The sequence below is a fragment of the Agelaius phoeniceus genome, chromosome 2, assembly GCF_051311805.1.
Source record: "Agelaius phoeniceus isolate bAgePho1 chromosome 2, bAgePho1.hap1, whole genome shotgun sequence".
Classification (NCBI taxonomy): domain Eukaryota; kingdom Metazoa; phylum Chordata; class Aves; order Passeriformes; family Icteridae; genus Agelaius; species Agelaius phoeniceus.
The window spans coordinates 22,451,683-22,465,245 of record NC_135266.1 but is presented as its reverse complement, the minus strand read 5'-3'; the positions used below and the strand labels follow the sequence as shown (position 1 = coordinate 22,465,245).

Below are 13,563 nucleotides of genomic sequence, written 5' to 3'. Positions count from 1 at the left end.
TGTTGTGTATTTTGGATTACCTCAGGGCTAGTAGTTGAATACAAATATTTGTTGCTACTTCAGAAAATTAGCAAGCAGAGAAGCAGAAATAAATTTTATGCTGATTTATAACTTCATTTTCTAATATTTTTCTTTGGTTTTTTTTAATGTATAGTCCAATTATCACCTTAGATGAACAAGAAAATTTTCAAAAGGCACAGCTGGCTTCTGATGTTCACTAACTTGCAGTTTGAGTTAAAAGCCAGACATCAACAGGCTCCATCTCACTTTTCTGCTTTAATGTTGTTTGCTTCCTTTTCTTCTCCTCCTCTCTGACTTTCCTGCTGTGCATTATGGAGAGCAAACAAAATACTGAGAAATTGGAAAAAACTAAAATCCCTCCATCCCTTGGTTTCCCCTTCAAAATCCTCTCTCCAGCTTCTGTGGTCTATCTCAGTGTACTGTGATAGAGCTAGAGATAAGAATTTCCCTTCTTGGAACATGGCTGTGGCTCATTCTAATGCCAGACAAGGCAAATGTACCACAAATCGTTAGTTCCAAAGAAATTATTTCAACATTGACTTCAGTTTTATATGAGCCTTGTATTCTTTATATCAGTTGCTTGCCTCGTTCCTGAAAAAAAATGTCATGAGTTCTCTGAAGTAGAGTCAGTAATTGAATTCTATGTATGACACTTATGCATATTGTACTAGTCACTATATACCTCCAAATAGTTCAGCTATTATCACAATCAGTGTGGATGCTAAACTATTAAACGGGTCCCTGTTCATAAAGTATTTTTTATTCAATTACATGTAAATTGTTACAAATTGGAATAAACATGGTTCAGTGATGCAAAAATCACAGAAATTTTCAAAGCTGTTATTTTCTTTGTCTGAATTTTCCACTTCACATAATGGTAGCTTCAATTTTCATAACTAACCTGTCACACTTTGAATTATTGCTTATTCACAACTTTATTATAACATCAGATATATTATTATTCCTTCTCCTTGAATTTAGGTCCCAGTGTCAATGCAAAAATGGAAACGTCATTGTACTACAGCTGGTGCGATGATTACAGAAAAAGTCACATCTGCTTCAAAGTTCATGGATAGTATAAAGGGAAAAGGAAGAGTTTGCACCAGAGAAACTTTTCTGGTCACTTGTACATCTCATTCCCTTCTCATTAATCAATGTGTCAGGCACAGTATGAAAGAATGGTAATTAGATCAAGGTGTTTTATAAAAAGAACATATTCTATGCATGGATTTCTAAATTAAACCCTTATCACATATTTCATATTGATATAATAAGAATGTTTATATATCTGTGTGCATAGATATACACATACATATATGTGCTGTGTACATGCTATACATTAAAATATGTTCTCTCATATTTTGCTAACCACTGAGAGGAAAAAATAGATCTTTATGGTAACAGTATGAAACATCAACCAAGCCTCTTTTTTAGTACAGCCTCATAAGAACTCTGGAACCCCACCTTGTCTTGCAAACTGAAGACAGACAGCTCTGTCTGGTACAGTGTGGCCTGGAACCCCCAAATCTTACCGAGCAGCAGTGTCACAATAGCCAGGCTTAATCTCATGTCTTTTAATTACAAACTGATTGGTATAATTCAATACTTATAGAGCTGAAAAATAATAACAATTCATGCCTAACATAAGTAAGCATATAAACAGTGCTAATGCTTAGAATGTACTGTATTCCATGTCTCATTGGATGAACACAGGGTAAACAAACTTTTTAAATGGATATATTGCAAAGATATTTCAAGCACATTTAAGAATACCAGCAACAGAGACTTGCTATCTTTCTTTTATATATTCTTATGAAAAAAGGAATTGTTATGAACATACTTTTAGTACTTACCACTGTGTTGTATTTTTGAGAAGGCTTCAGCATTCCCCCACAGGAGGCAGCATGATGTCATTTTAGTTACAGCAGAAATTTTTCCTGTTAGGAAAAAAATACATAGTGCTCTTCAGTAAATGAAGAAAGGAAATGCAGATGTATGAGTCAAAAATGGTAAAAAAGTGGATGCTTAGTAAATCACCTGTAACGCTATTTTTCAAGTTAACAAAAAGAGAAATGACAATATTAATAACTACACAATAATTACATTAAGCACACTGTATTGATTTATGTCATAAAAATTATTAGCAGTATTTTTTTTCTTTGCATATTAAACACTGCTACAAAGCCAGAATTGTCTTTAAACCTGTATACCACAAAAGCATACATTTTGAGAACCTGCTAAGGCAAGTAAATACTCTGAAATCCAAGATACAGAAGAAATCATAACAAAACACTTTGGTTTTAAATATTTCTCTAAACATATATTATGCATAGCCAAATATAAAATTTCAATAGCCCAATATATAAAAATATATTCAATTTAATTTAAATATAAATAACCACATTTTAAATGCCATTTTACTATTTTTATTCTTTCCTATGTGTAATTGAAAACTATAGTTTATACTTCAAATTTCAATGGATAGACTATTTCTGAATAATCTATCCATGTTAGATTCACTTTTTAGATTAAATTCCAATATTTACCAACGGTCTGTTCTGTCAAGAGTATCTTGAGACATTGTGATTTAAAACCCAAACCTTAATAGTGTTAAGAAACGTATTTCAGGTAATTTTAATATTTTCAAGACTTTAATACCTTAAATACTTGTCTTCCCTCCAAAGCCATCAGACTTTATGGGATTTACTTATCCCCTGCACACATTTTGCAGGGGAAACATGCACTCTGTTTTTCTCTGTATATCTCTTAAAGGCACTTCTTATCATTTATTCTTTTTTTTATTAAGTTGATCAGCACACAGATTGGAAATTTTGCAATTTTAATCACAATGAATACTTCCTCGTGAATGGTTTGACTCTCTACAACCAAACCACTCACTGTAAGTGCAATTTATTATAACAGCTGCAAACACAGGCCTCAATTCTGTGTAAGCACAGTGATTATCTTTGTAAGTTGGAAATAAGTACCAGTGGATGGCTACGTGAACACACGTCTGAAAAGAAGAAATTCTGAAATATGAATAAGGAATGTGTGAAACACCCTACCTAAACTGTCAAAGTGTCCATCTGGACACTTGCTGCAGGGGAAGGCTGGCAACACTGTGACTTTTCATACACACCCATTGAGGAATCAGATGTTGAAGTTTAGAACAATCTGTATTCCAAGCTATGGTAATGCCTTAAATCTCTCCATATGACAGTGGCACTTTTACTGGAGATTACTTTACTTTCACTGCTCACGTAGACCGACAGCCATTCCAATTCTCTAACAGTAGTATATGATTAAACTTAGGATATAAGAAATAAGGAAGGATTTAAGGAATGGCTGTCAATGGAAGTGAAAATCCACTAAGGCTAACACAGCTTCCCTTCTCAGTTATTTAAAACCTGAATTTCTTTATTTCAGCATCCTTTATAGCTTAATTACTGCTACAGGAAGAGAGGAGAAAAGAGAGGAGAGAAGAGAGGAGGAAAGAACTCAGCTTTACTGGTAACCATAGGGATTGCATTTATTGTCTCTCCATGGTACCAAAATAGTCTCCAGCTTTAAAGCATGAATTAAGAAGGTACTATTTCTAGGTTTTCCAAGTTTAACTCCATACCTATATGTCTATCTTTTTCACCTTTACATTATCTTACACTGTCTTCTAGTTGTCCTTGGCAGACTGAATTGGATTGTAGGTGACTAGGGTTATAACTTACATTTTATGTATTTTAGTAAATCACAATGTCCCTTTAAAGATCATGTTTAGACTTTATCTCTCTAATAGTCCATTGCTTTCAAAAAAGCAACAGCAAATGCTGCACCTCCTTTCTATCAGGAAGCATAGGCACATGTTAAAAGACTAGCACTAAGACTACACTTAGACAAAGTATAGGCATTGTCTACATACTTTATTTCTTTTTTAAGGAGCTAATTTTTTTCATATCTGTGAAAAATTCCTCATAATTACAAAATTTTAATGGAAATATTATGGGATGCTGGCAGTCCCTCTAAGCATATTTTTTTTCTGAAATCTATGCCAGATTTGCTTACCATTCCACAGACGCATTTCTAACTTAAACCCAATGGCGTTATAATGGCCCTAGTTTTAATGTTACCCAGTTTAAGCTTACTTATTTGAGTAATTTCTCAGAATTACCACAGCTGTCTATGATTTTACAACAAGAACACAGTAATACTGGCATTCTGTCACTATGTACAGTTATCTTAGTCTACTTGAGAAAGAAAATCTCTGTCTTATAAAAAAAAATCTGTTTTGTTTTGAACATGATGACCCACTTTCTCCAGCTATTCCTAAAACCCCTGCCAGATCCTGCCAATACCTAAATATAGGCTAAAAACATTTTTTTTTAGTATTTGATGCTCAAATTTGTTCAACACAATTACTGGACTATTTTAATTAACTTCTGTTTCAGCAGATAGATTCGTGGAATCCCTTTAAGAAAATGTACCCTTTTGAATTCAATTTTAGCATCTTTAAATACATCTTTAAACCTGTAACCTTTACAATGTTTATACCCTTTTCACTTTCAATTCAGTTTCATAACAAGTTCTTTCTTTTGAAAATTTTCACAATAAGCTCTCCTCACTGTTAAATTGAAAAAATTGTATCTAGTGACATATTTCACAGCAAATAATTTTTGAGTCTTTTTATCTATTTAAAAAAAAAAAAATCAGTCATTAAACAATGGGTGATAGAATATGCTGAGTTGGAAGTGACCCATTAGGATCATCAAATCCAACTCTGGTCCCAAGCAGGATACCCCAAGAATCACACCATGTGCCTGAGAGCATGGGGAAATGCATGCAGACAGTTCTGTGATATCCTCTCAGAATCAATAATCCAGAAGTCAGAAGATCAAGTAAGCAGATGTTGCTATTTCAACTCTTTATTGCCTGGACAGTTTGGGAGGCCAGTGCTGTTCAGAAGAGGAAAGCTAGCCAGAGGTAGATCTCACAGCAGGAAACAGACGCAGACCAGCCAGAGGTATATCAGAGATATGCAAATGAAATATTTTTTCCCCCTGATTAAAGTATATGAAAGCAAAATAACTAAATCTGACCATAGGCTTCCTTTGTATTTTAGTGGGTAGAAAAAAGGCATCCTTTTGAATTCTAGACTTATAATCTTCATGAGTCAGAGTGTGGGCTTCAAGTTAGAAAACGAACAACCCACTCTTCAACTACACCAGCTGAGCTAATGTTGATTTTGATTTATCCAAGAAATGAGTGGTGGTATCTTAATTTCTTTACTCAAACTAAATGTAATTAAGTATTAAACAATGCAAAGGCAGCGAAATGTAATTTTCCTTTGCTGAATAGGCAGTAACTCTCTTTGCCTAAAGTGAGGAAATTAATCCAGAAAAAGCCTCCCATTTCACAACTTTAATCAAAAGCACCACATCAGAAGATAGGAAGCCTCTCATCCACACACTCTTTCTCAATGTACATATTCTGAGTTACAGTCCTTGTCTTCAAGCAGATCAGAAAGAGATGTGAAATTTGTTTCTTCCTACCTCTGACATACATACCTCATGATTCTCTGCTCACCTATTTCTGTTTTAAATAATTGAACCTCTGAACCTTTCTGCACCTCTAGTCTTGATTTCTGCCTGTCCTATGAGGATACCCTTGTAGCAATAGTCAGAGAAAAGCAGGGAGAAAAGATTGACACTCCTCTGAAGCCAGAGGTGAGGGACTGTATCTTCAGCCACAAATAACTAAAATATCCCACAAAACAGGTGGGTGGCTTTAGAAAGAAACTACAAGAAAAAGAAAGATTAGTCTTGTATGAATCTTGGCAAGGTCTAAGGGCAGGAAAAAGTCTAGCAGAGACCAAAGACGAACAGAGGAAGTAGGCAGAACAGCCTAACACAAACAATAAACAGAGACTGCTCTTCAGAGAAAATGGGCTGCTACCAAAGAAACAATGGCAGCAGCAAAGGAGCAGTAACACAGAAATGGAAAGGCTGAGGCCACCTCCACAGGATGCAGATGGAGAGGAGAAATGGAGCTATGTGTAAGGCATGATGGCAGCTTGGAACAAGTGATGTGAATTTGCTTATTTTTTCCCCATAAAGTACTAACATTTCTTGAGAAATCATCTTGCCTTCAGAATTATTTGGATATGAATTTTTGTTAGTACAACTGGCAAAACAGATTAATTTCTCATGTTAGCTACATCAGAAACATCCTGAACCACCTACAAAAAAACAAGATATCATATGTGATATACCAGATAAAAAAGATTAAAAATTCCTCCTTCATGAGGAGAATGAATTAAGATAAATATTTGAATAGAATATAATACACATTTCATTCCAAAACAAAGGACAAAAGGATGACAATATTGGTGCAATGAGGTTCCAAGCAAACCTAATAATTAATACTACAGGTCAAAACCTGAAAAGTTGCAAGAAAAAATAAACCATGCTGAAGAGAAAAAAGAAAACAAACCAAGGCTAAAAAAACTAAAAAAAAAAAAAACCCTAAAACCAAAACAAACCTAAAATACAACAAGCAGACTGCAAACAAAGATTTAGACTCACTTTGAATCAAAACAAAACAAATCTTCTGAAGAATTTGCAAACTGCTATGAGAAGTCAGGAAGAATTAGACTCATGAAGCCTAGGTCCAAAACAGCAACACAGACCAGAGAAATGCTGAAGATGCAGAAGAGAGTAATTTGCCGTGTTAAGAAATTCTGAATGGCAAATGGAACGATAAATCCCCTTAGGGGAACTCTAAGAAAGTAACAATGCTGAAAAAAGCATGTAGAACAAGGCACAGAAAATCCAGAGGACATAAGAAATGTTAAGTCTAAGGTCAAAGAGAAGGGGAGAGTGCCAGCCCTGTGTCAAAAGAAAAGGTTGAATCTCAAGCCACGGACAAGAGAAAGGCCAAGCTTTAGATTAAGGAGGAGGAGGAAAAGGAGGATGAGATACAGCTAAAGGAGAAAGACATCAGAAAGCAGAGGGGAAAATCAATCTGAACTAAAAAAAAAAAAAAAGACTAAGGACAAAACTCAAGTCAAAGAAACAAAATCCAAAGAGAGCTTCAAGACCATGCTGAGACATATTGAAACTAAAGTTCAGAAGGAACAGCAAGAGTTCCACATAATAGCCCTCAAACTTGTCAAGGTACAGCATTCAGAGATTGCAGATAGGGAATAAGATGAATAGGAGACAGAAAAATCCACCCAGTGGCATGGAGTTCAGATGATCTTTTGGTCCTCACTTCAAGTAAATAGTTAAGTCTCCTTAGGCCTTTTAATAGTATTTCTGTTTCTGAAACTAACAGCAAGAAATGTATGAAAAGGCACTGAAACAGCTATTACAGCAAGGCTCTTGCTCTGCTGGAGGTAATGTTAATTATCTCTGTCACTTCAAAGTTATAACTAGTAAACCAATTACCTTTGATGAAATTATATATGCCTCTCTTATGTACAAGCAAACTGGTCAATATACCTTTCACCCTTATCATTTTTTAAGACCCTAGTGATTCAGGAAAAAGTTCTCCTAAAATTGTCACAGTCAGAAAGACTGGAATAACTAAAAATTCATTAAATAAAAAACTCGTACGTGAAAACTCTCTCAGAAGTGGAAACATTTTAATCTTTCCATAAATGATGTGTCAGATACTATCATTGCTGGTTAAGTCACTGAGCTGGTTTTCACACACTCCTTAAAAATGCAGTGTAAGGTAACAGAAATTGCAATTCCAGATATCAAGGTGAAATCAGTGCATCAGAATCTGTCTGCCCTTAGGGAATTGCCTATCTAGCTGTATAAATTTCCATTCCTACACTACTGAAACTTCTTTCAGGTGGACAAAACATGCACGGGGAGGCTATTCCAGCTCAGTGTTGATGTAAGTGGATGATGCCAAGGATACAAAGCACAAGGGCCCGACTGACAGCAACAGACGTTCTGAGACTTTCTTCTCTTGAAAACTGAGCTCTTACTCATTTTCACCTCTATGGTGTTTACCAGTTCTCCTCAATGAACCTAAAATATCAGTAAGACATTTCACAGAAAGTGACCCATCTATACTGCCTCTCCAGAATAAACATTTTCAGAAAGCCTTTCAACAAAGAACATCCCTGAGGACATCACCGATCCTGACCTGCCCAGGACCCGGGACCCCCGTCAGCTCCAGCCTGGAGGTGCTGCAGCAGGGCCGGTCCCCAGCTCCCCACAGCCCTGCCCGGACACGGCCCTACTGAGCCAGGCACAGCTCCCCACAGCCCTGCCCGGACACGGCCCCACTGAGCCGGGCACAGCTCCCCACAGCCCTGCCTGGCCATGGCCTTACTGAGCTGGGCACAGCTCCCCACAGTCCTGCCTGGACACGGCCCCACTGAGCCAGGCACAGCTCCCCACAGCCCTGCCTGGACACGGCCCCACTGAGCCAGGCACAGCTCCCGACAGCCCTGCCCGGACACGGCCCCACTGAGCCGGGCACAGCTCCCCACAGCCCTGCCCAGACACAGCCTCACTGAGCCAGGCACAGCTCCCCACAGTCCTGCCTGGACACGGCCCCACTGAGCCGGGCACAGCTCCCCACAGCCCTGCCCAGCCCTGCCATGGCCCCACTGAGCCAGGCACAGCTCCCCACAGCCCTGCCCAGCCCTGCCATGGCCTCACTGAGCCAGGCACAGCTCCCCACAGCCCTGCCTGGACATGGCCTCACTGAACCAGGCACAGCTCCCCACAGCACTGCCTGGACACGGCCTCACTGAGCCGGGCACAGCTCCCCACAGCCCTGCCTGGACATGGCCTCACTGAGCTGGGCACAGCTCCCCACAGCCCTGCCTGGACATGGCCCCACTGAGCCGGGCACAGCTCCCCACAGCCCTGCCTGGACACGGCCTCACTGAGCCGGGCACAGCTCCCCACAGCCCTGCCCGGACACGGCCCCACTGAGCCAGGCACAGCTCCCCACAGCGCTGCCTGGACACGGCCTCACTGAACCAGGCACAGCTCCCCACAGCCCTGCCCAGCTCTGCCATGGCCCCACCGAGCCGGGCACAGCTCCCCACAGCCCTGCCTGGACATGGCCTCACTGAGCCGGGCACAGCTCCCCACAGCCCTGCCTGGACATGGCCACACTGAGCCAGGCACAGCTCCGCACAGCCCTGCCCAGCCCTGCCATGGCCTCACTGAACCGGGCACAGCTCCCCACAGCCCTGCCTGGACATGGCCTCACTGAGCCGGGCACAGCTCCCCACAGCCCTGCCTGGACATGGCCACACTGAGCCAGGCACAGCTCCGCACAGCCCTGCCCAGCCCTGCCATGGCCTCACTGAACCGGGCACAGCTCTCCACAGCCCTGCCCAGCCCTGCCATGGCCCCACTGAGCCAGGCACAGCTCCCCACAGCCCTGCCCAGAGGCAACCTCACTAAGCCAGGCTCACTAAGTTGGCCAATGGCCCAGCCTGGCCTCATCCTGCCAGAGAGGGTCCTGACGCCCAGGGCTGAAGCTGCCCCGGTGCCCTTGGCTGTCCTGCTCCTGACCAGGGGGGAACAGGTCCTGGCTGACACACCCTACCCTGCTCCTCCCTGTGCAAAGCCTCTGACATTTCTGCACCCTGTGATGCCATGACATGTCACCAATGTGAATGAAATGTTCACATGGCAAAAAAACCCAACAGTGATGGGACCCACGATGACACACAAATGAGGAGCATATCCTTCTTTCACCAGTCATCATTCCATCAATAACATAATCACCAAAATCTGCATCTTCTAAGCCCATAATATCTTTCCCCAATCACCATCATGACAACTATATGGATTGAAAAAACACATGAAGATAAACCCACACCAAACACTGCAACAGAATAAACTCATACAATCTCTTAAGAAAGGAAATTAGTTGCCACCAATTTTTTATAACATTCCTCTATTTCCTGTTTCTCTGCCCAGACTACCACCTTTGAAATACATCTAAGCATTAAATTCCTTAACTCCAAGTGCTCAAAATTACAGACTCCACAGAGACCTGAGTCTTACTCTTGTCTCTATTCCTCTTCCCTAGAGAAGCTTTCATTTTTTATTATAACCTATCTTCACTTTTTTTTTTACATGATTGAGCCACCTTCTCAACACTTATGCCTGCCACAGAGGGACTGCCTCTCAGATTGTCTAACTGGTAGATAAATCTGTTGTTAGAGATAAAAAGAGGGCCTATATATATTTCCTTAGGATGTAATCCTCACAACATTTGTTGCTAGCTGTCAGTGTAAAGGTCACTACTTTGGTTTCAACCCCTTAGGTAACGGTCTTCTGCATCCAGAAGTTCAACATTTTATCTAAGTATATTTTTTTATTAAAATGAGTGATGGTAACTCTCTTTACAAACCTTGCTAAACTTTGAGATTACCTAACTGAATTTTTAACATAAAAACATGTCTTAAAATTTAGCAATCATAAATGAAATAAAGGAAGAATGGCTATCTTCCTAGTAGAAAGCATTACATAAAGAACGAACTATGAGGTTCAATCATTCTGCAATTTGCATTGAATCATCAGGCAAAAATAAATGTCAAACCACAATGATTGCATAGAAGTGTCATAACTGGACTACAGTTTTAGATCATTTAGACCTTTACCTTTTGTTTACCTTGATATTATATCTCCTTCCCTGTTACTGTCCCTTCTCCTTCCAGAAGGTACTTAATTTGTTTATTCTAAGCAGTATTTACCTTTATAGAGATTATGGTCAGAAGCTGGGGGCAGACACAACCACATTCTACACTGACCTATGGACTAAAACCCACACAATTTAAGCTGCAATAAATGTGTTTTTACAACCTCCTTACTAGTCTCAAAATGATTGGTGATGAATGATTGATCTATTATATTTAGAAAAAGAATGAACAGTATTTTCACAAGAAGCAACTTGTGATGAAGCTGGGGAGTAGAGAGAAACAAACCCAAAGTACAACAGCAGTCTGATAAGATGATTTTTTTAAAACAATCAGTGTGATTAGAAACATTCAAATATTGATAAAACAGATTTCTCTATAAACCTCATCTTTTACTCAGTAACAGGACCAGAAGCAATGGGCACAAACAAACACAAGAATTTTCCTCTGAATAGCAGGAAATGCTTTTCAGTTATGAGGGTGATCAAACACTGGCAACAGGTAACTCTGAGAGCTTGTAGGACCCCACTCCTTGGAGATATTCAAACAATGTCTGGACAAAGTCCTGGACAATCAGCTGTAGGTGTCTCTTCTTGAGCATAGGATTTGAAAAATGATCTCCAAAGGTCCCTTCAAACCTCAGTCAGTTATTCTGTTCTTCCATAAATACATATATGTTTTTCAAGAAAGACGGAATACGCCACCAACATGACTGACTCAAGCTACGCTCCAGTTGCAAGGGTTACAGCAGATGTTCAGTGTTTGGTTATGTCTAATTCATGCCAGTGATTCACTTCATCAATTACTCAGATCATTATTGCTCCTTACGGAGCAGCGTCATTTAATATTAGCAACTAAAGAACAGCTTGAACTGTAATCTCTGACATCTCAAGTGAATATCTTTTGTGAAAACTGAGCAAAAACCTGATTCAAGTCAAGTAGAACAAGGATTGCTATAGTCCTATATCCCCAGGTGCTGTCCTATCCTCAAGGGACAGGAAGAAATTTTAAGTCTTTCCTGATCATACAGAATCACCTGCCTACTGATGGAAAGCCGCAGAGTCAGAACAGAAATGAAACAACTCCATCTTCTTCCAGCACCACAAAAAACAAAAATTATTTGAAATGGGATGTAGGCACCCTTACACCACTTCTAACCTCCCTGACAAGAAGAGAAAAAATACTTAAGCTTCTATTTGGTAACCACAGCCTTGTGAGCAAACATAAACACATATGAGACCCACAAGAACTGCACATGGTGTTTACGAGCGCCCCTCTGGGCATGCAGCTTAATTGATCTATCACCTTCATTCCCACAGTTGTCTACATCACAAGGCCAACTAATAAAAATACAATTATCTTCCTTCTTCTGTATGTGGGGTTCCCTTTCAAAGGATAAAATAACTCTAACTAGGACTAAGCAGAAAGAGAGGTGTGAAAGTAACTACTGAGCTGTTCCAGATCATGGCTCAACCTGGGTCTTCAGCTGAGTCTGCCCCAATTGTTTCATATCCTGCCCCAGGTTCAGTCTAAATACAGACAGAATTTACTTTGGTAATAGAGCAACAAGAAAAAATTGCAGAGAACTTACATCTAAGGTTCCAATTCCTCTTCCCTCAAATCCAATAAGGAGGAAAGTCTTTCTTTGGAAATCTTTCTTCCGCTAATTAAATTCAATTCTGGCTTATCCAGGCTGCACTTGAAACTATCAGTTTTCCCTTCTCAGGGAAGTTTTGGCAGTTTGCCAAAAGCAAAATATATAAAAAAAGCAACTATTTTAAAATGTGTTTTCTTTTTTAGGGATAAAATGTGACAAAACAGCAATGGTGGCAGCCACTACCAGCATTACTATTATGCTGTGAGTGCATGAGAAGCCTACAAGAGAAGGATCCTGTCTTGAGAGGAACCTCATGATCAACCCAATTCCTGATCTCTAGAAGCATAAGAGGCAGTGACATGGGTTGAAATGGATTTTTCTGGACAGAAAACTAAACTAAGTTCCCTCTACAACTGGGGCATGGTGCCTGCAGTAAGTACAACCTCCCTCTTCACTTCAAGGTGAGAATGTGGCCCTAAATACTTTTGATTAAGGCATTCAAAAGACATTTGTGAAACAAATGCAGTTTGTTTAATGCTTCTACTAAGAATTCAGTCAAATGCAAGAAGTTAAATACATTAATTACAACTTAATCATTCATTATAGTTTTATTGTGCTGAATGAACCATGTACCAAATGTTAGATAAAGGTTAAGAGTTATGAGAGGTCACTGGAATACCCACAAGGGAAGCATTTACGCATGACAATGGATTATCTCAATCCTCAGCTAATCAACCACTCCATGTTCTAACTGAATCTATTGTATTTAGAATCATCTAAAATTAGCAGTGGACAGTGTAGAATAATTACTTGAACAAGCAAATAACAAACACTATAATACTTAGAACCCTCACATTTCCCCAAAGCAGGAAATCAGTATGTTGGTAAATTTATTTAAACTCCATTACATGAACTGAATAAGTTGCCTAAAATATTTCCAGTGTCTCAGAATATTTGCTGAAGATTCTAAAGCTTTCCAAAAAAATAAATCCTCTCTTGTCTCCCATCAGAAGGAGAAATGAAAAGATTTCTCTCACTGTAGGGCTATATATAGAGTCATTGTTCTGTATTTAGAACATTCTGTTTTCAGCTAGATCTTACTTGCTCTAGGCTGTCAGTCATCTTTAGATCTCCTGCCTGCAATAGCAATAGGTTACATCATATGCTGTTGATTACAGGTCATAACAACCCCAAATTTATGATTGTCATGAGTACAATATGTCTACTCTTTCCATTTGTCTGTTGAGAAGTCAATTGCTTTTCTCTACCCTGC

General features: G+C 39.4%; 1 protein-coding gene across 3 annotated transcripts in view; it reads right to left on the bottom strand.

Moving 5' to 3' along the window:
• Nucleotides 1-13,563, bottom strand: part of NLGN4X (neuroligin 4 X-linked) — a 161,130-nt gene that overhangs the window by 129,365 nt on the left and 18,202 nt on the right. For 2 of the 3 annotated variants that reach the window (XM_054654965.2, XM_054654964.2), the window contains exon 2: nucleotides 1,875-1,958. The gene's annotated coding sequence lies outside the window, so the exon portion shown is untranslated. Of the gene's footprint in view, nucleotides 1-1,861; nucleotides 1,959-13,563 lie in introns of all 3 variants that reach the window. The other variant, XM_077173303.1, reaches the window with a different exon arrangement.